Source organism: Ambystoma mexicanum, chromosome 4p, assembly GCF_040938575.1.
Source record: "Ambystoma mexicanum isolate Mex_15411 chromosome 4p, UKY_AmexF1_1, whole genome shotgun sequence".
In the NCBI taxonomy this organism is placed as follows: domain Eukaryota; kingdom Metazoa; phylum Chordata; class Amphibia; order Caudata; family Ambystomatidae; genus Ambystoma; species Ambystoma mexicanum.
The window spans coordinates 193,214,776-193,242,054 of record NC_090927.1 but is presented as its reverse complement, the minus strand read 5'-3'; the positions used below and the strand labels follow the sequence as shown (position 1 = coordinate 193,242,054).

General features: G+C 46.5%; 1 long non-coding RNA gene across 1 annotated transcript in view; it reads left to right on the top strand.

Annotated features, from left to right (window-relative positions):
• LOC138453130 (uncharacterized) overlaps positions 1-26,357 on the top strand; it is a 242,803-nt gene extending 216,446 nt beyond the window's left edge. The window contains exons 2-3 of the long non-coding RNA XR_011260366.1: positions 25,935-26,002; positions 26,261-26,357. This is a non-coding gene — a long non-coding RNA (uncharacterized lncRNA). The remainder of the gene's footprint in view (positions 1-25,934; positions 26,003-26,260) is intronic.
• The last annotated feature ends 922 nt before the right edge of the window (positions 26,358-27,279 follow it).

The following is a 27,279-nucleotide window of genomic DNA, read 5'->3' as shown; positions in this document are numbered from 1 at the left end:
AATTTGCACCAAAGCAGCATTTTGAAAGGGTGAAGAATTTTCATTCTGAAGGGGAATTTTTGGCTTTTGCAGCAATGCAGTGACGCCGGTTCCCTTGATTCCATATATATGTTTCAGAACACACTGCCATACTTTTTCAGTGGGTCCCATTGTTCCATTTTGCCTGAAGTGTGTGAGGCAAGATGGTGCAGCCATTTTTCTGTTGCTGCCAAAACGCAGTTTTGAGGTCTTGGAGCGCAGAGGTGCCAGTGCCCCAGGTTGCTGTTTCTTGCGTAAATGCAGCTCAGCGATGTGGGGTAATGCGTTGAGTGGGTCAATATATCCCAAAATATAGGGCAGTAGTTAGCCAGACAGGAAGTCGGCAGAGGGCCTTTTGAGGAGAGGATGTTCAAGGGAGTGCTTGAGGGTTAGCGGGAAGGAGCTTGTGGTAAATGTGAGAAATCAAAGGGTGTCCCCACCCGCTAGTCCTCAGGGAATTGTCATCCAGGTGGCGAGGACATGGCCATCACTTTTGGATCCAGTTTCTGGGGGTGGACCAGTGCGGGAAGATCACCTAGGTGAGGTGTCTTTGGGGACTGGAGTGAGATAGCCGATGGTGAGGCATGGTATTCCCCCCTCTTTTGTTCATCTACCCCATCCGATTTTTTAGGAGTTACCGAAGTCTCAACAGGCAAAGTCAGACACTTCACCCTTATTGCGTACACCTGATACCAGTTAGCTTTCTTCACACTTAAAGTAAAATGCAGCTGGGAGATCAGCAATACTAAGTGACAGAGTGGTCCGTTGAAAGGAAGTAACCAGTTTGAAATTCTCTGTGAAAGGTACATTGTTTGAAGCTAAAAGCAAGAGTGAAAGTAAAATAGTCAACATTGAGTCAGAGTGGATCTGCAGTGGTCTGTAAGAAACCACGCACATTGGAATGACTTCGACATTCGAAAGGGGTCCGAACCCAATGGAGGGAGACCCGAAGTACACCAAGCTTGGGGAAGGGAGCCCCCCTTTCAACTTTATGTTGAACTTATTCGTGAGAGGTCTGAGCCCGGCAGAGGGGGACCTATGAGAACTGTGTAGCGAAAGGTCTGAGCCCGGCAGAGGGGGACCTACCAGAATTGTGTGGTGAAAGGTCTGTGACCTTTGTGAACATTTTGGTTGGAACATTAATTTTGAAGCCAAAGAAAGAGACTTTAACATGAAAGGCCAGGTGAGCCTCGATCCACGGTTTTGAACTGTGTACTGTGTTGGAAACCGAGCCAGAGTGTGTCATCCTGCCTACAAGGATCATCTTACCCCTTGAAGCCTAACGTGGGGAGGAGAGCTGGTCAGTCACATTGTCATTTGAACACTGATTTTTCCTTTTGCATACATTTCTCATTTTTACACTTTTGTACAAGAGATACGGAAAGCATTAGGTTTTGTTAGCATAGGCCATTTTGATTTGACAGACTTTATTAGGGCTATTTTGTTTATCGTTTAATGGTTGACACTACTTCCATCATAGTTATAGGGCAAACTAGGAGTTTCTCCAACCCCAACATTTTCAATAAAGGTTTTACAATTTGTATTCATTGTGTCAGTGTCAATACTTGTGATAGCATGCCTTTCGTACACAAAGGAGTGATTACAGAAATCGACCAAGGTTGGTGCAAGGGAGGAAGTGTTGTCCTTGATAGTTCCTGAGGAGCAGGGGCGCACCTGTTTGGAGGAACTTTTCTTAGAGAGGACTTGTCTGGAGACCTCATCCGGTGCTATGGTCGAGAAAGAGAGTAGGAGGGGAGGCGAGAGGGGGGCCAAGGGAGGCCTGAGAACTGGGAAGGGTTGGAAGGAGGGGTGTGGAGGAGAGTGAGGATAGGATGTCCTGAGTTTTGGTCAAGAAGTGGGAGGCCAGTGAAATAAAGAGGGGGTGGGTGAGATGTGGAAACTGCAGTAGGATTGGCGAGTTCCTAGCAGATTTTTGAAAACGTGCCTGTGTTGATAGTGGCACCAGAGATGGGGGCTTGTCACGACTGTGCCTCTGGAGCATCAATTGGCACCCATTGTGGACTATATGCTACTCAATCATCAACATAAACCTTCCCCAACAATACCTATTCATATTTCAGTCTTTACTTTCTGAGATGGGGGCCTGGAGAGGACTGCATGTAGGAGGGGCAAAGAGGAGAGAGAAGACAGCATGTCCTGAGCTTTTGTTCTGAAGTGGGAAGCCAATGCCGTGCAGAGGGCCTGAGAAGGAAGAGGGCAAGTGGAGACTTTAGTAGTATTGGCAAGTTCCTTACAGATTTTGAAAAGTTCAGCCATGTTGTTTGAGGCCTCAGCAATGCGGGATTGGATATGGGCCTGTTTCTTGGAGTGGATGAAGTGTCGGTATTGCCTTTGGAGCAGGCGGCAGGCCAATTTGTCAGAGAATGTGATAGAAGCCAGGCACTTTCGTTCAGCAGATTTGCTCTTGCGTTTCAGTGAGTCTAGTTTGGAATCATATCAGCTGTTGTAATTGGAGGCTGGGTTCATGTGGATCCTCATGGCAGGAGCAAACATGTCAAGGGCATTGGAGAGGTGAAGGTTTGTAAGAGCAGTGTCAGTGTGGGAATGAATTGTAGGAATGGGGTAGTGAAGAAGGTGGTAAAAGCATGTACTGATACTCGCTTCATCGGTCGAATGACGGAGAAGTAGAAAGGCAGTATGGGCTGAGGCTTAGCCGGGGAGCTCAGGAACTCAAGATGGGAGGAAAGGAGAGAGTGGTCAGACCAGGACAGAGGAGTAGTGAGAGGGTTAGAGATGGGGATATAAGCTAAAATGAGTGCCTCCAAAGTGTGCCTGGCTGAGTGGATTTGTACGAGAGGGAAGAATAATGAGGGAGAGAGAATCACAGAGGTTGCGGAAGAGTAGAGTGGATGCATCAAGAGAATCATGATGAATAGTGAAGTCCCGGAGGAGGAGAAGCTTAGAGGTAGAGGTCATCAGAATAGAGGAGGTGAGATTATCTCACTCAGAGAAGAAGCAGATGATTATCCCAGGAGTCGTATATATAGTGGCAGAAGTGAGCAAGAGTGTAGTAGAGATGCAGAGCTTGCAGACAAGACATTCAAAGGAGGAGTAGGATTGAGTGGGTATGATGGTAACAGGGACCCATTCAGGGAAGACAAGGGCCACTCCCTCTCCAGTTCGGTTAGACCTGGGCTTGGAGAGGATCTTGTAACCCTCAGGGAGGAGAGTGTCAAAAGCAGTAACAGAGCTGGCATTGAACCACGTCTCAGGAAGAGCGAGGACGTCAAGGTCAAAGTCTTCTAGGACGTGGCAGATGTCGGAGGAGTGTTTGACAGTGGAACGACAATTGAGGGTAGCTAGGTGAAGCTGGTTGCCACCTTTAAAGGACTTCAGAGATGGGGTAAAGGGTCGAGGTGCACCCGTTGGTGGGGAAGTAGAGGCCAGAGGGGTGGCAGCCGGAGGAATTGCAGTAGAAGGGAGGAAGTTGATGATAGATGGGAGATGCCTATAAAGAAGGAGGAGGTTGGGTTGAGAGCCCTGGGCCACGATAGTGCCATTCTGGTAGACATTAATGATGCACCTAGATGATAGGAAGCGTGCCAAGAGAACTTCACATCTGGTTCCACCATTAATGGGAGAGGAAGAAAAAGGGGCGAGCATAGCGACCATATGGGGAGTCCATAGGTCAGGAGAGGGGACAGTTAAGAGGATATCAGTAATAGTCTGCCTGGAGGAAGCCTTGATGTAGGTATGAACAATGAGCAATCCTGGGTTGGAGATCAGGAGTGCTTTCTTTTTTTTCATTTTTGTTATGTTTAATAATATTTATTAGAATAATAATAACATGAATGAACAGCTAAATGCCTTTCCTCCAGTCTTCGAGAGAGGGGTAGGAAAGGCGATAGAGTAGCAATTAGAATAGATGGGAGAGATGGAGAGCACCATAGTTACGGGTGGGGGGGGTGGAGAGCATGTTAAGGAACTGAACAATGCACAAGGAGCTCACCTGACGCCCCATCAGCAAATCAGGTGAAGAGGAGTCACATGCAACAAGTGAAACAGTAAATCAAGGGTAATGCAGAGCAGTGCCTAGGTTACAGAAAGCAGCAGTGAGCAAGAACAGTTCCTTAATTTGGGGGCGCAGCCCCCAATATGGAGAAAATCAGGCAAGAAGGCCTAACAATTGACAGGCAGTATTTTACAGAAGTAACTGTTATTGAATTGCGTATTAGGTAGTTAACACTAGCATTTTAGCAAAACCCGATGAGTTAGAGCAGAGGGATTAGATGTAACAGGATGTAGCAATGTGAATAAAGCCAACAGATTTAAAACACAGCTTGATGTTAAATTCAAGAATACAGTCTGAAAAGCAGCATTTAAATGGAGCTAGCAGACTTTTAAAAACACAGCTAGATTTAAGATTCAAGAATACAGTAAAAAAAACATCATTTAAATGGAGCCAGCAGACTTTTAAAAACACAGCTAGATTTGTATTCAAAGGAAACAGTTGAAAAGCAGCAATCAAGTGGAGCAGTGGATTCATAAATAGCCCAACATACAGAAAATGCAGGATAACTTAGATTGGCAATCAGACTAAAGGTGAAAAGGCCTCCGGGTTACAGGACAGGTGTGGTCGAGGAATGCCACACAGGTGAGTCTTGTTTCAAGGTAAGGCCAGTATGCAGAGAAAGTGAAGGCAGTCCCACACACAGTAACACAGGGCGGGCGGATGTAAACAGCGCAGGCAAACACAGTTTGAAAATGAATGCTGGCCTAATGTCTTTGGCGAGATACCAGCTTAGAGAAACAGACGAGAGGCCGTTCATAGGTGGCAGTGCAGACAAGTGAGACCAGGGTAGAACGCCCTGCGGTAGCAAGAGGGACCAAGTAGATGGCAGTGCAGGTAGGTGAGGTCACAACTGAGAAGGTGGGAATGGAAGAGGGGCACAGGGATGCCAGAGTACAGTAGCTCAGTTGGGCTGCGAAGGAGCTGGCAAGTGGGGTTGCCCTGCACAGCAGCACGCTGAGGTTGGTAAGAGTAAAGGGTGGTGCAGCAATGCAGCGATTCAGCCAGGATGAGATGCCTCAAGGAGGGGAGCTTGCCAGTGGGGAGATGGCGCGTGTCGATGACGCCAGCATACAGGTGTGCACAGGCACCTTGAAGGGGGATGTGTAAAATCAGAGGCTTACCGGAACCTCGCCAGTGCAGGGACATGTGGTGGCACAAAGTAATCTCCGGGAGCGGTGGGCAGGCGGGAGGCCCGTCCATGCCCGGTCAGGCCCAGACAGGGTAAGTTGACCTACGTGAAAGCCACTGTGGTTTACAAAAAGGACATTATCGACTAACTCAGGAGGAATTATAACAAGCATTGGCAACGCCAATAGTTTTGGAGTTTGTAGCTCTTTCTTGCATTTGAAATTATAAGAATGCAGTAAATATTAGGGCTCTACTTACATGGAAATGTAAACATGTCAGCAAGTTACTGTTTGCATACACATGCCATTATTTATAGATATAGTAGAACGAATTATCTTCACTGGCATGCAACAAAGTGTTTTTGCTATGGCTATTACTAATTTTATATGCCAGCAAACACTAGCTTGCAGAAATAAATAGACCTTTGAAAGTAAGCGTGGCCACTTTAGCGGTGAACTAGGGTTGTGGGGCATGGGTGAGCTGTGGTTGGAGGGAGCTAGGGTTGCGGGATAAGTGTGAGCTATGGTGGGAGGGAAAGTGGGTGAGCTAGGGTGGAAGAAGTAGGCAGAAGTGAGCATGGCAGGCATGTGTGACGTAGGGAGCATGGTAGGGATGGAGTGAGGTTGGGTGGGTTGGGTGGAGGGAAGTGAGGGGTGTGGTCTGGTGGGTGCTGAGGTGAGGGAAGGGGAAGTGGGGGAAAGGGGGTGAGGTTGGTTGGGTGAGAAGCAATGGTGAGGGGTGAGTTTGGGTAGAAGAAGGGAAAGTGAGGTGTGAGATCTTGGGACAGAGGGGTGAGGTACGGTGAGGCGTGTGGTCGGATTGGTGATAGGGAGGGGTGAGGTTGGGAGTTAAGTGGGTGGGGCGATGGTAGAGATGGATATGGTAGGTATAGAAAGTAGTGTGGTTGGGAGGATTGAAAGGGGCCAGGGTGAAGGCAGAGAAAAAGAAAATGGGTGCTATGGAGGTCTGTGAGGGGATGGGAGAAGAAGAGAGGTAGGAATGCATAGATAGAGTGATAGAGAGGTCTATGGGTGGGGTGGAGAGCGAGAGCGAGAGAGAAATGGGGTGGGGATGGGGTAGAGAGTCAGGGTTTATCCCCCCTGCACTTAAGACTGCCTTGGTCATCCCTCTGTTGAAGAAGCCCTCTCTGGACCCTGCTCTGCCCTCTAATTTCCGACCTATTTCTCTTCTTCTGTTTCTGATGAAGCTACTGAAATCAGTATTTTCTCCTATTCTGTATTCTTTTCTTGAGTCATCCAGTTCCCTGGATCCGGCCCAGTCAGGCTTTCGTCCGGGCAGGGCCACGAAGAGTGTCCTTGTCTCGGTCCAGGATGATATGGCCAGGATGGTTGACAGTGGCGGTGTCTGAGCTCTGATTCTTTTAGATCTGTCAGTGGCATTCAACACCATTGACGACGTCATCCTGCTCTCTCGCCTGAGCCAGATTGGTGTCTCTGGTCTGGCACTGGCTTGGCTTGTTTCTTTCTTGGCTGATAGGTCTCAAACTCTTTCTCTCCCTCATTTCACGTCTAAGTCCTGCCACCTCAGCTGTGGTGTCCCTCCGGCGTCTGCCCTTTCCCCCATTCTTTTCAATATTTATATCTTCCGGTTGGTGCGCCTCATCCGCTCCTTTGGCATCAGGTGATATTCGTACGCTGACGACAACCAGTTCCTGCTCCGTCTCCACCTTGATCAGGCTGATGTGTCGGCGTGTCTACATAAGTGCCTGACAGCCGTATGGGGAGTGGATGGGCCACAACTGGTTAAAATTGAATGTGGATGAAACAGAGGTGTTGCCGGTGGGCTCCCCTCCTGACCGCTCACTTTGGATTTCTTCTTTCTGGTCCCCATCTTTGGGCCCACTTCCGGTGCCTTCAACTAAAGTAAAAAATCTTTGGGTCATCATGTCTGATAATCTTTCTATGGCCGCTCAGGTATCAGCGGTCTGCCAGACTGGGCATCTTCAGTTAAAAATTCTGGGGAAGATTCTCCATATGACTCCCTTTACTTGGCCCAGCCTAAGGGGTTGGTAGGCTGCCTACAACATTTTCAAAATATGAAGGGAGGCCCGGGTGGCAACCGGGACTCCCTACGGGGCTCATATCACCCCTGTATTGTGCTCTCTGCATTGGCTCCCAGTAGCCCAGCGCATTCAATTTAAAACATTGTGCATTGTTCACCGTGCCCTTCATGACCAAGGAGCAGAGTACCTGCGCACTAAGTTTGTGCGCTATGTCCCGAAACGCCCCTTGCGGTCTGCAACCTCCGGCTTGCTCTGTGTGCCCTCTTTTCGGCTCAGGCATTCTCAATTGCAGCAGCCCAGCTGTGGAATGCCCTCCCACTATCGGTGAAACATCTGCCTAATCACCTGATCTTCCGGAAAGCCTTAAAGACTTTCCTGTTTTGACTCAGTGGCTCTACTTTTTTGCTCTTTCCGTGCCTGGTTCTTGGGCTCCCTTCCTCTCTAGCGCCATGATGTCCTCGATGGACCGCGTACTTTACAAAACTCCATAAGATAAGATAAGATAAGATAACATAAGATAACATAACATAACATAACATAGTGAGCGGATGGGGTAGTGAGGGAGGGAGGCAGGTAGGTGGAAGGGTTAGAGACAGAGGAGGAGGGAGGGTGGATGGGTAGGGTGTAGAGCGAGAGCGGGGTAGGATGGGTGGGGTACAGTGATAGAGGTGGTACGGTGTGTTGTGGGTGTCGTTGAGCCAGACGGGTTAGAGAGGGTGGGTGGGAAAGAGCCAGAGGGAGTGGGATAGAGAGAGAGAGGGAGTAGGGTGGGTGGGTGATATAGAGAGACGCAGTAGGATGGGTGGGGTAGAGAGAGAATGATTAAGGTGGGTGGGGTAGAGAGAGGGAATAGGGTGGGTGTGTGGTGTAGAGAGGGGTTGGTGTGGAATGTTGGATGCTATTATAGTGAAACAGACAATAGACAGTGTCTAATACTGCAACATATATGTGCTATTTGCAAAATCATGCAATGTAAAAACACAGCAACATCTGAAATTCCGAAGTAGGGAAAACACATACAATTCTGAAAACACATTAAATGTTCCTAACTGATATGCAAGAGAGCAGAAAGGATGGCGATTTTTGTTTCAAAATGTTGCTGGCTGCAGAGGAAAGTGAGGGATTGTTCTATCCATCAACATGGCATCGAGTGCTGGGTGGAATGTTGGCCTCTAGTTCTGTAGTAGTAGAGCTCTGTGGTGCCTCTACTTGAGCATGGTCGCAGTGGCGAGAGCATGTCAGCTTTCCGTCTTCCAGGCATTGGGGGCGGGGTTTCTGACTAACTGGTCATAGTTTGAAATTGTCACAGATCATCTGTGACTGTGATTAGTGTGATGATGGCGGCGTGATTAAGGCAGATCACATAACATACTCTTTTTCTGCAGCCACCTCTGTGCAAACCTGTTTAGTTATGTCCTTTGATCCCCTTGGCCCTTAATGCACATGTCTCTTAATGTATTTGACTTCCTAATTGAAGAGGCGTGGCTTGGCAACCAAGTAAGTGCATAGAATTCTGCTTCGTTTTCCTGATAGTTTTATTTTTTCTAATGCACCACGACGGCCGGCCGTACAACATTAAAGAAACCCAGTCTTTCCTATATCATAGTCAATTAACATCTGGTCTGTCTCGGCTGAAACTCAGACATCTTTAAACTGCAATACAGATGTTGTAGTTCAACGGCTGACCCTTTTCTGATTTTCTGCCAAGACACTTACTGTAACTGCAGAAAGTAGGCTTTTTTCAACACCAGATGTTTTGTCACAATCTGCATTCTTTTGGGTTTTCTCATCTGCTTAACACATATCAGATCCCTCTTTACAAGCCATGTATGCTCAGGAATTGTCTAGTGACACGCGTTGGGGTCACAACAATTAAAAAGAAATAACAGAAATATCCCATCATATCAAGTCAATCTTTAACCAGATGTGGTCCAGCGAACGCCCCATTATGAGCGGCACAGAGCGCGTCACATGGCGCCAGCAGACCATCAATGCGCAGCTACCCCATATTCAGAAAGCGGGACTGTGTCCATATGAAGTGTGGTGCTGTGCACACCTATAACACTTGGATATGTATTGGAAGACCCAGGAGTCTTGCGGAGGCTGGGTTGTGCTGATGACAAGAAGTCCACTTATATCCACCCACATGGGCGCAACGAAACCTACATTTCTAGAGCGGACTAACTGGTGATGGGTGGGGCACCTCAGAAGCCGGGTGGGGCACACTTGGAGGCTCCACCCCCTCTGTTCTACCCAAAGGGTTGTCTGGCGATAGGCCCCAAGTATCAAATGGTGCATTTTAATGCGCAATATGCCAGTAAGAGTGACACGTGATTGGGTTTAAAGATAACATAAACATTAAGTTGCTTTGATCATCTTTATATCTACATCAGGCATCTCCCTTTAAGCAAAAGCGACCACCAGGGCACCAGGCAATAGTACAGTGTGCCACAAACCCAACCTCCACATGATACAAACCATACATTTCTGTTCATTACACCATTCTAACTTATAAGCCAGTATAAAAACATGTTCACACTCGCTGTACCCATACATTTCCATTCTGGCTGCACCAAAATATGCTAATATTCCTATATATGAAAATACTCGTGTTTGCTTTGCACATAATGCCAGTAATGATATTATAAGAAAACATGTTTCATGCTGGCTCTGCCAATATATATGGTAATATCCACATGTAAGGACATACTCCCGGTGGATTTGCCATTAAAAATTACATATCACAATAAGAAAACAAGTGCAAAGTGGCTGCACAATGTTGGCCAGTCTAGACACATATAACACTGATAATGCTTACTTTACAAGATATGCCCAGAAAACAAGATGTCCGGCTACAGAAAGAAATGGCTAGGCTGGCTGCACCAAAATGCCAGTCTAACCATGTAATAACACATGCCATGCCTACTTTATTATAGATGGCCAGTAAAAGAAAAAGTCATGCCACATTAATAAATGACTAGGCTTGCTGCACCAAAATGCCATTCTAACCACAAAACATGCTTACTTTATCATGGATTCCCAATAAAATGTCATGTTTCATGAAATTCCCCCATCCCTCTCCCAACCACCCCCACACTCCCTGACCTCCCACCCTCTACCTGCCAATTTCAACTCCTCTGCGCAGCATTAGACATAAGCGCAAACACACACAATTACACAGCATTTACTAAATTAAACCTACCATTCACTAGTACCCTATTCACTGTACACTTGCACTTATTCACACACACACACACATTACACAATACATATTTACACTCCTTGCACACATGCATACATACACAATGAGCTAACAGTCAACAACCTTTAACCCCGTCAGTTTCAGGAAAGGCTTCCCTCACCTCTCTGCCTAACAAAAAGCAAGTGCGCACATCAGCCCCTCGCCTCGGATGTGAAGGAACTTGCTCGTATTGTGGGGAGGGGGCTGACACATGCATTTGATTCTTCTGAGGCAGAGAAGTGATGGAAGCCTTTCTTGAAACTAGCAGCTTTAAAGTTTTGCTGCGTTTGTTCAAATACATGTTTCTGCACTAACACAGTAACACATTAACGCGCCAGTTTCAGGAAAGGCTTCACTCCCCTCTCAGCTGATCAAAAAGCACCAATCTTCACAAGAATAGCAGACCTTGACAGAGACCTGGACATCAAGATGTTGGATGAACATCTAGCGATGCCGAGTAAGAGCTTCTGTCAAGGACTGGATCAGAACCCCAACCCTCTGATCAGAAGACTCACTGCCACCACTGCAAACCCCTTCGACCGCTACCCGCGGCCCATCACGGCAAAGACCCTGTGAAACCAGCCCTACTGTGACAAGTCCACACAGACCAAGAGTAATACTAACCCATGACTACATACTCAACCCGAGAAGATGGAGTAATGAGGCTCAAGCCCGGTATCCAAAAATCACAGCTGATGTATCAGCAAGAAGAAGAAGACGCCAGGGCTGCCCCTCACATCTCATTTCAGGTGAGAGGGGCTCCCTGCAGCCTGGTTAGCCCAATGGCATTGCACGCCTGCAGGGGCGTTGCTAGGGGGGGCTAATGGGGCTATAGCCCCTGATCTTTTGGTTGTAGCCCCGGATAGAATCTCAGGAGCTACAGCCAAAAGACTAGCTAGACCCGAGTCCCAACAGTTCCGACATCAGCTTAGCCCCGGGTCTTTTCCAGACCTAGCAACTCCCCTGCACGCCTGTCCATCCCACATGGAGCTTGTTCATGTAAGCCCATTCCGGGACACATGCCCCAAAATGTCCATCCGCCAGAGGTCAAAGTGAGTGGAAGCTGAAGGCTATAAACGACCGAGAGTACCATTCCAGGGCGGCACACATTTTTGGTCTTTTTTTGTTTTAAACTCTCCCCTACTGGGGATTGGAACGCTGTCGATAACAAGCCAGTGTCACATGTCACTGCACTATCTCGCAGGTGCTGGATTGATGTTCTTTCAGTAGACTGTCTGGGATATCAGATCCATTCCCAAGCAGCCAAAAAGCCCAGCCCAGCAGCGATCTGTGTCTGAATTGCTGTAGGAGCTATGTTGTTTGCAGGTAATGGGAGGGGTGTGTGTGTGACTCTAACCATGGGAATGTCCACTAAGAGGTTCCAATGGTGGGTGACTGGCAGGGGAGGCTGCATAAAGCGGCATGCAGTGTGGGACAATTGCATACTAATGGTGGCCATTTAAATGCATTTGCATTTTCTTTCACTGTGTTTTCTTCAATGTTGCTAGAACTGTTGTGGGGTGGAGTTGAGGAAAGGAAGGACCCAGGTATGGGATTTGAATAGGGGGTGTGGGGTGACGCTGCGTATGGAGGTGGGGAGTGGTCATAAAAGGGCACAGGCCAGAGGTAACTTTATTCCACTACTTTTTTTTACACTTCGACCACTGCATCCTCTAGAATGTTTATTTTACATTTCTAAGGAATGGAAACATAAAACTGTACATGCTCTGAAATGAGGTGCCTGTGCAGTGTTCTGAAGGTCAGACAGGGGTCAGAAATGACCTTGCACTTTTCACTGCCACTGGCCTCCTCCTGGTCAGATCATGTGCAGATGACTACAGCAGAGGGTTAGGGTATGCATTGCATATGTTAATCAGTGATACTCACACAGATGTGCTGTAATGTTTTATGCATGTTGACTCAAACATGAGGAAGCACCCTTTCTTTAGCACACATTTAAATGAAGGAAAACCTATGAACAGTTCAATCTAGTGTTCTCCTAGTGTAGCAAGCACAGGATTGTGTAACAGCTGCCGGCGTCCAGTCGCACGGACCACCCTGCCAGAATATCTTGCTAGCATGCACAGCTCCTCCGTTAACTTGCCTCGCATCCTGATGCGCCACGCCATTTCTGAGAGACTTGTCCTTGGCCGCAAGCCCTGGGATCGTATCTCTCCAGCTCTGAAATCTCTCCATTGGCTCCAAGCGGATGCAAGGATTAAATTCAAAACCCTCTGCATTGTCCACAAGGCTTTCTGGGGCCTGGGTCCAACATACCTTCAGCTATCCCTCCGCAAATACCTCCCATCTCGAGCACTCCGCTCCTCTACCTCTAACTCCCTCAGAGTCAGTCATTTCTCAAAGAAACGAGCTGGGGGTAGATCTCTGTCTTCGGCTGGGGCCTCCCTCTGGAACAGCCTCCCTGCCACTCTAAAACTTGAGGAGAACCATCTCCGGTTCTGGAAGCACCTTAAAAGCGTCCTCTTTGCTTCTGCCTTCTCCTCCCCTCTCCCCTGTTGATTCTACTCTCCCTCGGCACCATGCACCTGGCCACCCTCTGTACTCTGGGACCAGGTACCTGCTCATCTTGCCACCCTCACGCACTGCCTCCGGGTCACCCCCTGCACTGGGGTCTGTATCTGTACCCATACAGCCCTCCCCTTTTCTTCCTGCACTTTCAGACCTACACGGCCTGCTGCCATAAACCCAGCACTTGCCACTTGCTGGCTGCACTCCCATTGTTTGTTGCCTTTTTATTTATTATTTTTTAATTATTTTTGTTCTTTCCTTCTCGCTCCGCACTCTCCTTTTGTTCCCCCTTCCATGCACTTCTCCCCCTTCTCCCTCTACCCTGCACTTGCACGTTCCCAATGTCACTGGGCCTAGTAAGATCGTTGTTTTTGTTCTCCCCTGTTCCCTTTCCCTGCCTTGTCGCGCTCTGAAACACTTGTGTATGAGCGCAATATAAATAAAATATCAATCAATCAATCAATTTCTCCCCCGACTCTGATGCGGAACACATAGTGTGGCATATTACAACATGCATCCCTTTAGAACAAACCAAAAGGATGAGGGTCAGTCCACAAATGTCATGGTCTCTAAATGCCACCTGCATGCTTCTATCTCATCTCGGTTACGGTGGAGTACGACCAGGATGGCTTGTGCTGCCAAGGGTCCCAAACCGACTGCACTATTGAAGTAGTCTGTTTGCTTGTGCCAACACGTTTGATGAGTTGTGATGACTTGTGATGGGACAGCTTGTTTGCTAAGGTTGGAATCCTCTCTTTTTTGTGAATCTATAAATGGGTTTTTGGGGTCACATTGAGATGGTCCTCTTGTTTAGGTTGTACCTTGTCTGCTTGGTTAGTGGCTGGTCTTTTTGTTGGTCACTGCTTGCTCTTTCATAGAAGGCAAACGTTCCATGTTGCAGTCCCTGTTGACATTCAAATGCATAATTCTTTATTACCGTGAGGACTTCCAGTGGCTGACTGAATATGTACAGGATCTCTCTGTTCTTCTGGATCACCCTCACTTTGATCCGATTGCATGCATGTATGTGTGACATATTTATCAACTTCATGTGTTTAATCGTAGTGGTGCTTTTGTTTGGCTTGCTTTCTTTCACTAGCCACAATATGTTTTCTACTGACACATTGGTGTCCCCTCATTACTTGGAATGGGGTCAGTGTCTTGTAATTGTTTTGAGATTCCTGTGAAATTGACTTGAATTATTTGTGGGATTCTGATATTAACTAGAGTCTCTATGATTAACCTATTGGCACTTTCTACATGTCAGTTGGCTTCTGGGTGATACAGGGCAACTTTCCTTGAGAATGTTTGTCATTTCATGGGAGACCTGCTGTAGTCTGTTATCCGTTACAAACACTTTCAGGAAACCCTCCATTCCGAAAATATCCCCCAAGACATTCATTATTGTTCCAGTTGTCATATCTGGGAAAAGTGAATTTATTTCCGATTGGATTGGTAATCTTATATAACTGTGCCGTTTCATCTGTCAGGCACGATCTGATGCACACATATAATGCATTCCTACTTTGTCTCACAGTGCTGCTGGGATCCAGCGTTCTGTGAAGTTGGTTGCCTGGAGCATAGCCTTTTGTCACTGATGTGAAACTCATTGCACTCACTGACACCTCTTTCCACGTATTCATCCATTTGCAGCCGCCATTATATTTAACTTTCCCGGCAGTTGGTCAGCTTGAGTCGTAGATGTCTTTCTTGTGCTTAGGCAATGATGACTGGTCTTATCCTAGAAGGAAGGCGTTGTTTCCTGAGCCTCTCCTGGGCTCGTGCAGTAGACACGTGATTTGTGACATGTGGGAGGTGTGCCATTTAACCAATAAAGGGCCGAGCTTCTTCCCGCGCGGCAGTTAATTGCCACTGCAACCATGGCTGTTGGTGTCTGATTCCAGCGTGCGCTGCGCACCATGCAGTGGGCCGCCTTCACGCGGCCCTTCACTAGCTAGGCCGGGACCACCAGGCCCTATAACAGAAGGGTAGATTTGTCTCCCCTGAATATAACTTACACTGTCACTGAGGGCCCGGGATCAACTTGTTTACAGGTTTGCATTGCTGGGGAAAGGCATTGCTCCTCTGTCTAACCTTCCAATATTCAGTGTTAAACTCTCCGTAGAGCATTGTGTGCAGCTAACAATCCACTCTCTTTCACTCACTACATCGCCTTCATCACTGGAATTGTCCTCTGGGGCTGGTACGTGATCCTTCACGAATGTGTTGGGCAATGAGTCTTTGTAGCATAGGCATGACATGTAGTCCTCCTGGCTGTTTTCCCAGACAGGAAGGTGTTCGGCAGTGAAGGTGCAATCCTGAGGTTTAGCTGTAACAGCCAGGTGTGGCAAAGCAGAAGCATCTTCAGGCAGGTGTGGGTATTTCTTCAGGGACATCATTTCCTAATACAGGGGGGAAAAGTCACCAAGTCCCTTCCCAATCATGCCAGTTCATCAGAGCCCTGTTTTATTTTATTTATTTCCTTGGAATCCAAAGTGTTCCTTCGATATGGCTGAATAAGAGCATTGCAGGGCTACCCCCTCCTCCATCCATTTCTTCCTATCCCCACTGAGATTTCAGCAGATTGTGCTCCCTTTGTGGACCTGTTTTCCAACTGCTCCAATGAGCAAGTGAGTGTGTGTGTGATTAAATTGTGCCTGCACGCTATGGACTGAACCATCTCTTCGGTCAGTAGTGACCTTCTCCCGGTGTTGACCTGGGCTCCGCAGTCTGGAAGGTAGATGTTCTGTCATTTCCATGGCTGGTATCCCTTCTTTACTCTTTCCCAATGATCCCTCTGCTGACCAGGATCCACAGAGACCATGCACATGTCCGCCTGATGGCTCCCTGTTGGCTCCATCACCAATGTTTTCAACTCCTCTTAGTTTGTAGTGGAATGTGGCCCTTGGTGGCCCTTGGTGGCTTCCTGTGACTCCATCTCCCACGAGGTCCTCCTTCTACCCCCTCCACATTTCAAATGTTTAGTCTGGTGACCTGGAGAAGGAGAGGTTGGCCCTTCAAGACTATAGATGTGCAGCCAGTTGTGATGGACATTCAAGAGTCTCTAAGGCCGGCTGCTCAATCGGTTTATGACCACCCCTGGAAGAATAGCCCTGCTTGGTGTGGTCAGATGTCTGCCTCCTGAGAACTATGTGGTGCCTCTTTAATTCCTGATTATTATGGGATGGTTTTCTTTTGCATCTTTCATGTTTTGGGGGAATTTGGTGTGGGTGTGTCCACAATCGTTTTGCGGGCAAGACTGCTTTGCAGCTTTGTGAACTGGGATCCGCTTCTTCAATCCCCCTAATACTTTTGAGCCCTTGCAAAAATCTTCTCTTTCAGATGTGCAAAACTGTTCTTTTGAATTGCTCTTACTTCAGATGGAAGGATAAGGGAATTCAGTTTTTATGATGTTGCATAACTATGTTGCACTGCAACCTGCAATCATAAAAACAGCATGCTGAAACCCTTTAGAAAAAGGCAGTTTCTGCCTATTTTTGGCATGGAGTTTTACCGCTGCTCTAAATATTTTTGGGATATGAGATGAGTAATTTCCAGGTACTTACACCAAATGGTGGTCATCTATCAGTCAGATTCTCTTTTTGTGACTTTTGGTGCATCTAAATAAGGGGTTGCCACTGGTTGGAACTTTGCGTACAAGTTGGCAATATCCAATTATTACCAGGCTGGTTCTTTATTGAAATCCTATCGAGTTAAAGGGCGCTTGACATGTGGTATGGCTGTTTTCTGGTTGGAGTTCAAAGAGCTTCCTTGTGTGATATCGGCAATGCTTTGTAAGGGGGCATACTCTGGTAACTTTAATCATCATTAGTACCCGGCGCACCGATGCTACGGGAAACACTGAATGTGGATTGACTCAATTGCAAGCCTTACCACAGTGTAATCCCTTTTACCATCAGCGTGCATCGTGCGTTGGGTCTCCTACCTTCCTCAATCGCCGTCATCCGCCACCATTCCTGTCACTACATTACCTCCCAATTCATTACTACGGATCAACTTGGCCCAAAATGGCACCCTGTTGATCCATAGTAATGAAGCAGTGTGCGTGTTCTAGTCTCTCTAGAACTAATGCGTACTGCAGCGTCGCCTTTTCAAACGGCACAAACATGGGCTGATTGAAAAAAAACAACAACACCATTAATATCCCGGGGTGTAAACCCCTGAATACTAGTGGCAATAAGCCCCTCGCCGGCAGGCCATTACCGCCTAATGGTAATGCACCAGGGGCCTTCGTTATGGGTAATGGCACGCCGGCTCGGGGCTTATTGCCGCATTAAAAAGTCTTAGACAATTGTACCATGAGCTTTGTCTTCTGAACTTCCTGCACCTTTCATGAAAGTTTCAATAGGTTTCCTTTTAATGAGTCTTTGTTTCATTTGTGAGGTGCGCCGTTATGTATTGTGGCTATCTAAGGACTGTGACAAGGAAGACGTACAAAGATAAAATGCTTGGATTACTTATTGGTAATGTTAATTACTCCAATACTTAGGGGCTCGAGTCATTCACGCTGTGGGGGACGTTCATTGTTTTTGAAGGCAGAAGGTGGGGGTAGAATGGGAGTTACATGTACGCCTCCCATTTACCCCCACCTTCAAAAACAACATGGTTTTATACCAGCATGAGCGTAAAACCAAAGATTTCCTTTGGAATCCACCTGCTTTTTGCAGCAGCAAAAAGCACTCAGATTCCATAGGAAATCATTGTAAGCGCTGCCTGCCATACACACATGGTAGGCAGTGTTTACTCTATTTGCTACTGTGGAGAGCAAAAGAGAGATGTAAAGAGGCTTCAGCCGTCTCTTTACATGTCAAATTTGTACTCCACAATGAAAAGACAAAAGTTGTCCGAAGGGGGCCTGTTTACAAACTTAAGTGGTCCCCTCTGGGCAATTTACGTACCAGAGCAACATGAGCTCCGTTTGTGTTCTCCACGCGAACCCTAAAAACCTTCATTTGATCCCAGTTATGGATGTGGCTTGGGAATGCTTGAATTTGGCGGGCCAGGACGGGAAGTGTTCTGCTTTTGACCTGGAATGCGGTGGATGAAATATTAAAGGAGTGTTAGACATTGAAGAAGGACTTTGAGCACTGAGAATTGCCTTCCTTCCTTTCATAACTAAGGGGTGGTCATTGGTGCCTGAGTTGGGTGATGATTCCCATTATGTGTTATACAAAGAGTGTCTTGGGCGCTGGGTAACTATCCTTCTTGGTGATTGTGGTAAAGTGGAAGCCAGCCTGTCATCAAGCGTCAGAAAGGTGGACTTGTAGTGAGGGGTACCTAACCAACACCCTCCTGGCAAGAACAGGCAGGTACTGGATCGGCTCCCAATGCCACGGGATGGCACTTCCCTGATTTGCGTGGCACCAGAACAGTGTAAGCACTGGCAGGGAAGGAAACATTGAATGTCCAGTAGTAGTAGAAAATGTTCTGAGTGCTGGGATCCAACTGTTGTTATAGCAAAGAGATGTTTTGGGGTACAAGGCACCAAGGGAGGCACGAGGCAGAGGCAATGACAAGATGAGGAAGCCAGACAGGGAATTTCCAGGGCCAAGGAAAGGGAAGGATGGACCAGGCAAGAATGAACCCTTGGCCAAAACAAGCAGTGGTCTGGACAAAGAAGGAAAATGGGAACACAAAAGGAAGGAAGGACAGAGGGCAAGGGCAGCGGCAAGGAGGAAGAAGGAAAAGAAAGGGGATCACTGGGAGACAAGGAATCAGGTATTAGAAACGACTACCAAGAGTACACAATCAGGGGCAAGCCTGGGTTTGAGATGTGGTGCGCAGGTAACCATGGTTCCCAGATATAAATCCGGGACTATAACAAGGACTGGAATGCAAGGGAATGCTGCCACATGGCCAGGAACACTGCGCATGTGCAGAGAATCGAATACGGACGTCCACCCATGCGCAGACCATTAAACATGGCAGTGCCCGGGGTGCCAGGAGACAAGGAGCCTGAGAGAAAGGCCACCTGGAACATATCCTCCATGTCGGTGCCCGCCGGATCCATCGACGCCGACTCCAAGCTCCTGTAAGTGGCGTGACATGTAAGACTGATGATGAAGAAGAGTATGATTTGGAGTAATGAAGATTACTGGTAAGTAATCCAGGCATATCTTAATATTCCCTCTTTCTCGTCCCCCTTCCAGTAACCAGACCGCCATTCGTTACCTCAGGGTAAATCGTTTGTGCAAATCATCAAACTGATTTCACTATCCATGAGACTTGTTGCAACATTGTTTGAAATGTATTTAAACATGTATTTGTTAAAATATAATTTCCCTAGTAATTAAGGATTTAGATTGTCATCACCTTGTTGGGGTTGGTGGCATTCCAGCAACCATTCTTCATGGGAAGTCCTGGAGGATGTGCTCCTTGTTGGCTAAAATTTATTGGCCAATCCAGCAGCTTCCCCTCGCATCTGGGATAACGCCTGGTGAGAGGCCATCACTGATCCTGTGAGTTCGTTCTGTTTCCTGGTGGCTTTTACAGAAGTTGTAAAGAGCCACATCACAAACAGATCTAGGGGCATTGAGCCCAATCTCTACAGCGATGAGCAGGTGGAGGGCTTTGGGTGGAGGGAGAGAGGTTTGTGATCCTGAGCACCATGTTTGATCCACTTGCCTGCCAGAAGGTTGAGTCTGTAGGTCTTTCCTGAGGGTGAAATATATAGCTTGTGATCTGAGACGCCTAATCAAGTTGTTCAAGAATACTGATCCATTTGCTATCAGTGTTCGGCCCTCATCTTTCTTCTTTCGTGTGAAAGGAAACACGGGTTATGCACTAGAGAATAGAAGCTAGCGGATGCTGGGTGAAAGGAAACACAGGATTAAGCACACAAGGAATACGAACTAGTGGATGCTATGTGAAGGGAAACATGGCTTGTTTGGCAAAACGTGTGTGACCATTGCACGTTAAGGCTCCTGTTGAGGGAGAGTCTTGTATGTTGCTTGCTTCCTGTATTTGGGGCTTGTTTTCCATGGATCATATTGCCTATCAGGCCATGCGTATTGTGCTTCATGTTGTGAACCGATTCCCACGTATGCCAATCATTATTTTAATGTGTTCATGGTGTTATTCAAGTTACCTGCATTTGTTGCATGCTCAATGTTTGCTAGGCCATCATCATGTGCAAAGGCCATGGTTCACTAATCTATCAATATATGTTGTCAGGGCATACTGTGTGTTAGAGTCCTGGTAATAAGAGATTCAATGAACAGCTATTACTGTAGGAAGGTATAGGAGGTATTCAAGCTGGGTAGGTGCACGTTATATCAGGTATTCAGTGATGTGTCATGATGTTCTGTGCATATTAAGATGTGTCTTGTTCCTAAACTCCCCTACCTATCCACTCTGGATACCCTAGTACTCATTCCGGTGTTCCTAAACTCCCCCTTCCCATCCACAGCCTCTCCCTAATCCCTCCTCCTCCCATTGGCTGCCACGTGGTCATTCTACCATCAAGAACCTGTGCCAACCACGAAGGGAGGGTCGAGTCATTCGGCTTCTGTGGTTCGGCAGTGGGTGTCGGTACCCTTCCCTCATGCCTTGACATGGACCATCTCTTTGTTGATTTACTCTTCCATACCGTAGTTGTGTATTTGGACGACATCTTGATCTATTCGTCCTCACCAACAGAACATGTCTCTCATATCAAGACTGTACTCCAGCTACTCCAAGAGAATCACCTGCAACTGAAATCTGAAAAATGCATCTTTGAGGTAACGACGTGCCCTATTTAGGGTATACCATGTTGTCGGAAGGTGTATCCATGGATCGGCACAAGGTCTCAGCTGTTTTCCGATGGAAAAGCCCCCAAGACGTCAAAGAAGCTCAAAGATTCTTAGGGCTAGCTAATTTTTATGGGAAATTTAGTCTGTCTTTTTCTCAGGAGGTTCTGCAAATCACTGCCCTTATGAAAAAGAACACCGCCTTTATCTGGCATCGCAGAGCAGTTAAGGCCTTTGTATCTCCGAAAGAAAAGTTCACCTATTCACCTATGCACCCATTCTGGTTCCCACTGACTTAGACAGAAAAATGCATTGTTGAAGCTGACGCCTCAGATGAAGCAATAAGAGCCGTCCTCAAATAATCTCCTATAGATAACGAAGAACAGTCCTTGGCCTACTACTCAATAACCCTAACACCATCGGAGAAGAACTATTCGGTTCTCGAAAAAGAGCTCTGAGCTCTGAAGATGGTGTGTAAAGACTGGAGACGCCACTTACTAGGAGCCAAACAAGAATCGACCACAGCAATCTTGCCCTCTTACAATTGTTTGAGTGCCAGAACAGCCGCCAGGCTCGCTTGGCGTATTTCTTCTCCCAGTTTCAGTTCCACCTCACCTTCATTCCTGGAATGGAAAACATCATTGCGACACCTTTTCCCTCATATTAACTCCTTCTTGAAAGGAAAAGGAACCAACCGAGAAGATGTTTGCGGAGCCCCCAGAGCACCAGAAGCACTGAGGGGAGAGGGCAGGAGCCCTTATCGCACTACTGCAGGAGCAGCCCATGATATCCGTGCACCAGAAGCAAGCCGTCGCACCCCCTTCACCCTCCGTGATCACCGTGTTCTGATCACTGTGTTGCAGAATACTACTTTGCAGTAATGGAACGGTGAGGCTTACCAACATTTGATCAGCCCTTCATGCCTGAAGTACATCAGCTTGTCAATATTATTACTATTGTGATCATATGTGGAGCAGTGACGTGCCTGCTATCAGCATTACGATCTGCTGCCTGATCTTAAAATGGTGTGCGCAACGCAGCCCCATAACGAGGCTGTTGCCTCGTTGCCAAGCAACTGATTCCTATTTTACCCACTAACGTCCCCCGGCAGTCAGAAGGGCCGGCCCATGACAAAGGCCAAGAAAAAGGCCCTGTTTGCCATGGAGAGCGATGGCCTCACAGTTACCCAGGTGAGGGCACTGACTCTACCTCCATACCTATCACATCCGTGCAACATGTGCTTGCCGCACTTGCCGCACTAGCCTTAAGCATTGGACCCCAACCTTGATAAGCAGCCAGCCACCTGCCCGACTCACACAGTAATTTTCTTTTTAGTGAATTGTGCCGACCACGCTATTACCAAAGGACCCATCGAGGTCTACACATAACATGTATAACGCCCCGTCTTTCACAGTTCAAAACCATTGACTTTGTCCCTAGGCTTCCTGTCTCGTCGACCAACTGCACCCCGAGTCAACCCAACCACTGCTCTATTTGTCCTCTACCTACGTTATTAACTTACGTTGTGCGTGCTACCACCGCCACAGCCCATTGTGAGGCCCACTGCGCATTGCCACTTGAGGAACCATCTATTCCTTATACTGGGAACGGCATAACCCTAAAACATTGCTAAATCCCACTTTTTAATGATCTACATGGTAACGTCCACTCCTCTGACTCAGTAGTATGTTTAGCCCATTGTGGTTGCCAGCAACTCATGTTATTACACTGCCCATGCACCTATTGTGATTCCTAGGGACTCATGCTCATCACTCTACTCTCCATGAATACCAAACCTTCCTCACAAACCCTCATATCAGGTGATTTCAATCTAGGTCTCAACAACTTCAATGACCTACCTGCCTTGTCCCTGCCGAACAATTTACTGAAACAGGCCTCACACAAAGAGTTCATCTACCCACACATGCAAAAGGAAAAACCCTAGATTGGGTTGCCGACCTTAATTGCGTAACCACCATCACCTCAATTGAACCATACCCCTGGACTGACCACTTCTTACTCTCCTTTACCATATCAGACTGTGCAAGTCAGAATAAAAAAATCCTGATTGCTCCGCCCATCCATACGCGAAACAAAAAACATATTAAACTGGAAAATCTTAAACCACTTCTCCTTCCCCTACTTAATACCTTACCTTCCTCATCAGATCCGGTAGAACTAGTGGATCTATACAACAATACCATCACAATAGCTCTAGACAAAATTGCACCTCTTAAACGGCGCAAGAGCAAACCAAAAGCTCGTCTGAACACCTGGTTCACACCCAAACTCAAATCCCTACGTAATGAAAAAAGGAAATGTGAAACAACTTGGAAAAAACAATCCCTCATTAGCCAGCAAAGATATACTACTTAAAATCACAGGTAACTACAAATCTGAAATCATTGCAGCCAAACGTGACACCTACAACGACAGGATTGATAAAGCCAGCTCAAGCACCAGAGAACTCTTTACCGAAGTAAGTGAACAGGAGTCTCCCAAACCAACTATAGATAACTGCATCAAAGCCAAAACTTGGTGCACCAAGATCCAAGATGCATTAGCAAACAAGATCTCTCTGCTCCAAAATAAAATAGCTGCCAAACAAAACAACCTTCAAATGCAAGATTCTCAAGAAAACAACTCGAAATCCAGCCCTGACCTTCCTAAACCCCCTCAACGATTTAAATTCACCCAAGTATCTATATCAGAAGTGGAAAAAATCATAGCTTCACTCAAACCCTCTAACTGCCAAGGAGATGCCTGTCCTGCATCAACCATTAAAGAAGCTGCCAGTGAACTAGCCCCCTTCATCACCACGCTCATCAATTCATCTTTTCGCATTAGTACCATCCCTACCAATCTAAACAATTCATGGGTACTCCCGCCCGCTTCTAAAGAAACCTTCTTTAGCCCGAGCATCCCCACCAACTTTAGACCCATCACAACAGTCCCCTTTTCATCAAAGATTATCGACAAAGCAGCATACGTCCAAATACAATCCTACCTAGAAACCAATAACTTACTAGGACTCTGACAATCTGGCTTCAGACCCCAACATGGCGCCGAAACAGCCCTGATTGACCTGAAGATCCATATTGATGCCCTGAAAGACAAAAGAAAACCTGCCCTGTTGCTTCTACTGGACGTGTCAGCTGCTTTTGACCTGGTCGACCACAAGGTGCTCTGCAAACACCTATCATCAGCTGCCCATTTCTCAGTAGAAGCAACAGCATGCATCCAATCCTTCCTATCCAACAGATCGATGAGAGTCTTCTCTGCCTCTGCAGCAGCTGACCACATCCCTATAACATGCGGAGTCCCGTAGGGTTTATGTATTTCGCCTACAATGTATAATGTGTTCACCAAACCATTGTTTAATGACCTAGACCATCTGGTTGTCACCTACAAAAACTATGCAGATGACACCCGGATCCTCATACCTCTGACAGGCAACTATGAGAAAGATCTTGCTTTGGTCAACAAAATCTATCTTGTCATTCAGACGTGGATGGCCACACATGGCCTGTGCCTGAACAACGAGAAGACTGAGCTGCTTCTCCTAGCCACTCCCTCTAATCGGAAGAAACTGGGCTTACAATACCCCTCTTTCAACATTGATGGCAATGACATCAAGATCACCAAAGAGGTAAAAACATTGGGCTTCTATTTAAATTCCTCCCTGAGCCTGTGCAAACACGTCAGTGCCACTGCCTCGTCGACAGCTTACACATGTAAGCTTATCCATGCCTGCAAGCTGTTTCTCTCCACGGGTAGTTGTATCACGCTGGCCAGAGCTCTCATTCTCTCTAAAATTGACTATTGCAATTCCCTGTACATAGGAGCCAACAAATACATCCTCAATAAACTGCAGATCCTCAAAAATAATGCCCTTAGAACAGCCCTAGCATCTCCAGAAGACAACACATCTCTGTATTCAGACATGACAACAATTGGTAACCCATTAAGGACAGAATTCAACTCAAAACAGCCCCACTAACTCACAAATGCCTCAATAATGCAGCCCCCCAGTACCTTACCGAAGCTTCATTAGGAACATTCCCGCCCGACACACCAGAACCACTAATTCAGGTTGCCTTAGAGTCATCAGGTTCAAATTGACGAAAGCTGGTGGCAGCAGCTTTCCCGTCAAGGCGGCCCAACTTTGAAACTCACTACCCACTACCTTAAGAACGGAATAATCTTTCTACAGATTTAGGAAGAACTTCAAACTCTAGCTTGCCGCCAAAGAAATCCCACCTGCCATGGATGGCAACGGTGTAAACGGTACAGTAAGGCAGGTGCATGGACATGTCTAGGTGGTTCCCACGTTCTTTCAGAGGGTGGATATCCTTTCCAGTGTATCAGATATTGCAGGATTCTTCTGTGAATACGGAATCGCAGATCTGCTCCACTTCATATTCCTGATGTTGATCTCAGCGTACTGGAGGAGGTGGAAGCACTCGATGATAGGACAACGTATCAGGATTAACTGGTTTGAGTAATGAAGAATGGAATGCAGGATATATGCAAGGCCAGGTTATGGGTAACTGCAGTTTAAAGGCTTTGATTTATTTTGTGATTGTGAATGGGCCAAAGAGAATACGCGAGCAGCAGCGCGAACGCGAGAGACGCCGGAGGGCTTGAACTCGAGATAAGAGATCATCAATGTTTTCAGAATACTTGCTAAATACGCACAAAGCGGACTAAGCAATTGAAAGTTAGCGAGCAGACTTGAGCGAATGAGATGCACACTCCAAGAAGAATAAATGAATAAAATGGAAACGTAAAATAGCGGAGGAATTTTTTGTAACTTAAACGTAATAAGCAGATGCTTGAAAGAAACATATGTAATGCGGCTGGAATTGCAATCACAAGCATACAGCGTATTTAGAATAATAACATGAGCATTTTTGCAATGGCGTATGCGGCTATAATTTTAAGTTTAAGCAATGGCATATTTGAAATGGGACACGAGTATGTTGCAATTGCGCGTGCAGCTATTGAAATATCTCCCACACAGGGGAATTATAAAGAGGCAATGTGCAAATCTAAAAGCAGCCCAAGTATACACATAGTATGTACAAAGAAAAGAGAGAATCGATACAAATACTTCATAGACAGCTATACTTACTGTACTATCTCGAGCAACTGAGAAAGGGTTTCCAAGCAAGGATAGATAACTCACTACCCTCTGACATTTTTTCACAGGGATTGGACCCTTAAAAAAGGAACTCAAACAAACCAACAAGGACTTTAAATGTCATAATGCTGTGAAGGTAATGTGAAATATAAATGGTATTTAAAGAAAACAAGCCATGTGAGAATAATATGGTACAGTTGTACTATTGTGGTTTTCTGTTGAATCATTTTTGTCAATCTGACTTTGTGTTTTGTTTATTTCTCTTTTGTTATTTTTGTTTAATTCCCCAACAATCCTCCCCTACTCCAACCCCCAATCTCGGTGAATCTTTATATATGTTTGTCTATTTTTCTGTGCAAACTATATCATGTATATTTGGATTGATGATTATTAGCACAATTAGCCCTGATTTGAGAAAGGCTTTCAGTAGACGAAACACATGTCATCACTAAGGGCACAATATTAAAATTCAAACTTATGGCACAAAAAAACTTGCCACATTTCTTGATCTCTGAGTGTGTATAAATACTTGCCTCTGTGTAAGCGGGCTAGTAGGTATTTGCTGGACAACCAAACTTAATCACGTTTTTGTTAGGATGGATCCGGGCTACGATGGTGATCGGCATAGCGGTTGACATTGTTACTTGCTGCAGCCAGACTGGACAAGGCCTTCCTCTGTGTTTTATATAACAATGAGATGGTTTCTCTGACAGGGAGGATGGAAGAACTGTGATTAAGAAGGGATGGAATCCAAGTGTGATGGAATCCGTAGTTGCAGTAGAAAGACGTCATGCCGATTGAGGTGTGTAATGAGTTGTTAAATGAGAATTCGGCAGATGGTAACCAGTCCACCCAATCATCTTGCATGGCAGAAACAAAACAACAAAGGTACTGCTCGAAGGTTTGGTTGGTGTGCTCCGTGATACTTTTGGATTGGGGATGACAACCCAATGACATGGAAACCTGGATACCTTAGGTATTGCACAAATACTTCCAAAAGGCTGAGGTGTATTGTGAACCTCACTCAGAAATGATTACTTCCAGTAAGCCGTGGATCCTGAAGATTTCTGTAACAAAGATTTTACTCATTTCCACAGCAGAGGGGATTTTAATGCAAGATGTGAAATGGGCCATCGTGGAGTAGGTATCTACTGTCACCATAATGGCAGTACAGTCCTTGGAGGGAGGGAGGTCAACAATAAAATCCATGGCAATATTTTCCCAAGGACGTGATGGCAATGATGGTTGAAGTAGTTTGCCATCAGGTCTTTTACGGGGTGTTTTGACCTGAGAGCACACCAGGCAGGACCAGCAATACTGTTCTACTTGAGCACATAAGCCTGGCCACCAGAAATGGTGCTGGATCAGATGTAAAGTGGATTTAATTCCTCTATGGACTGCAAGTCTTGAGCT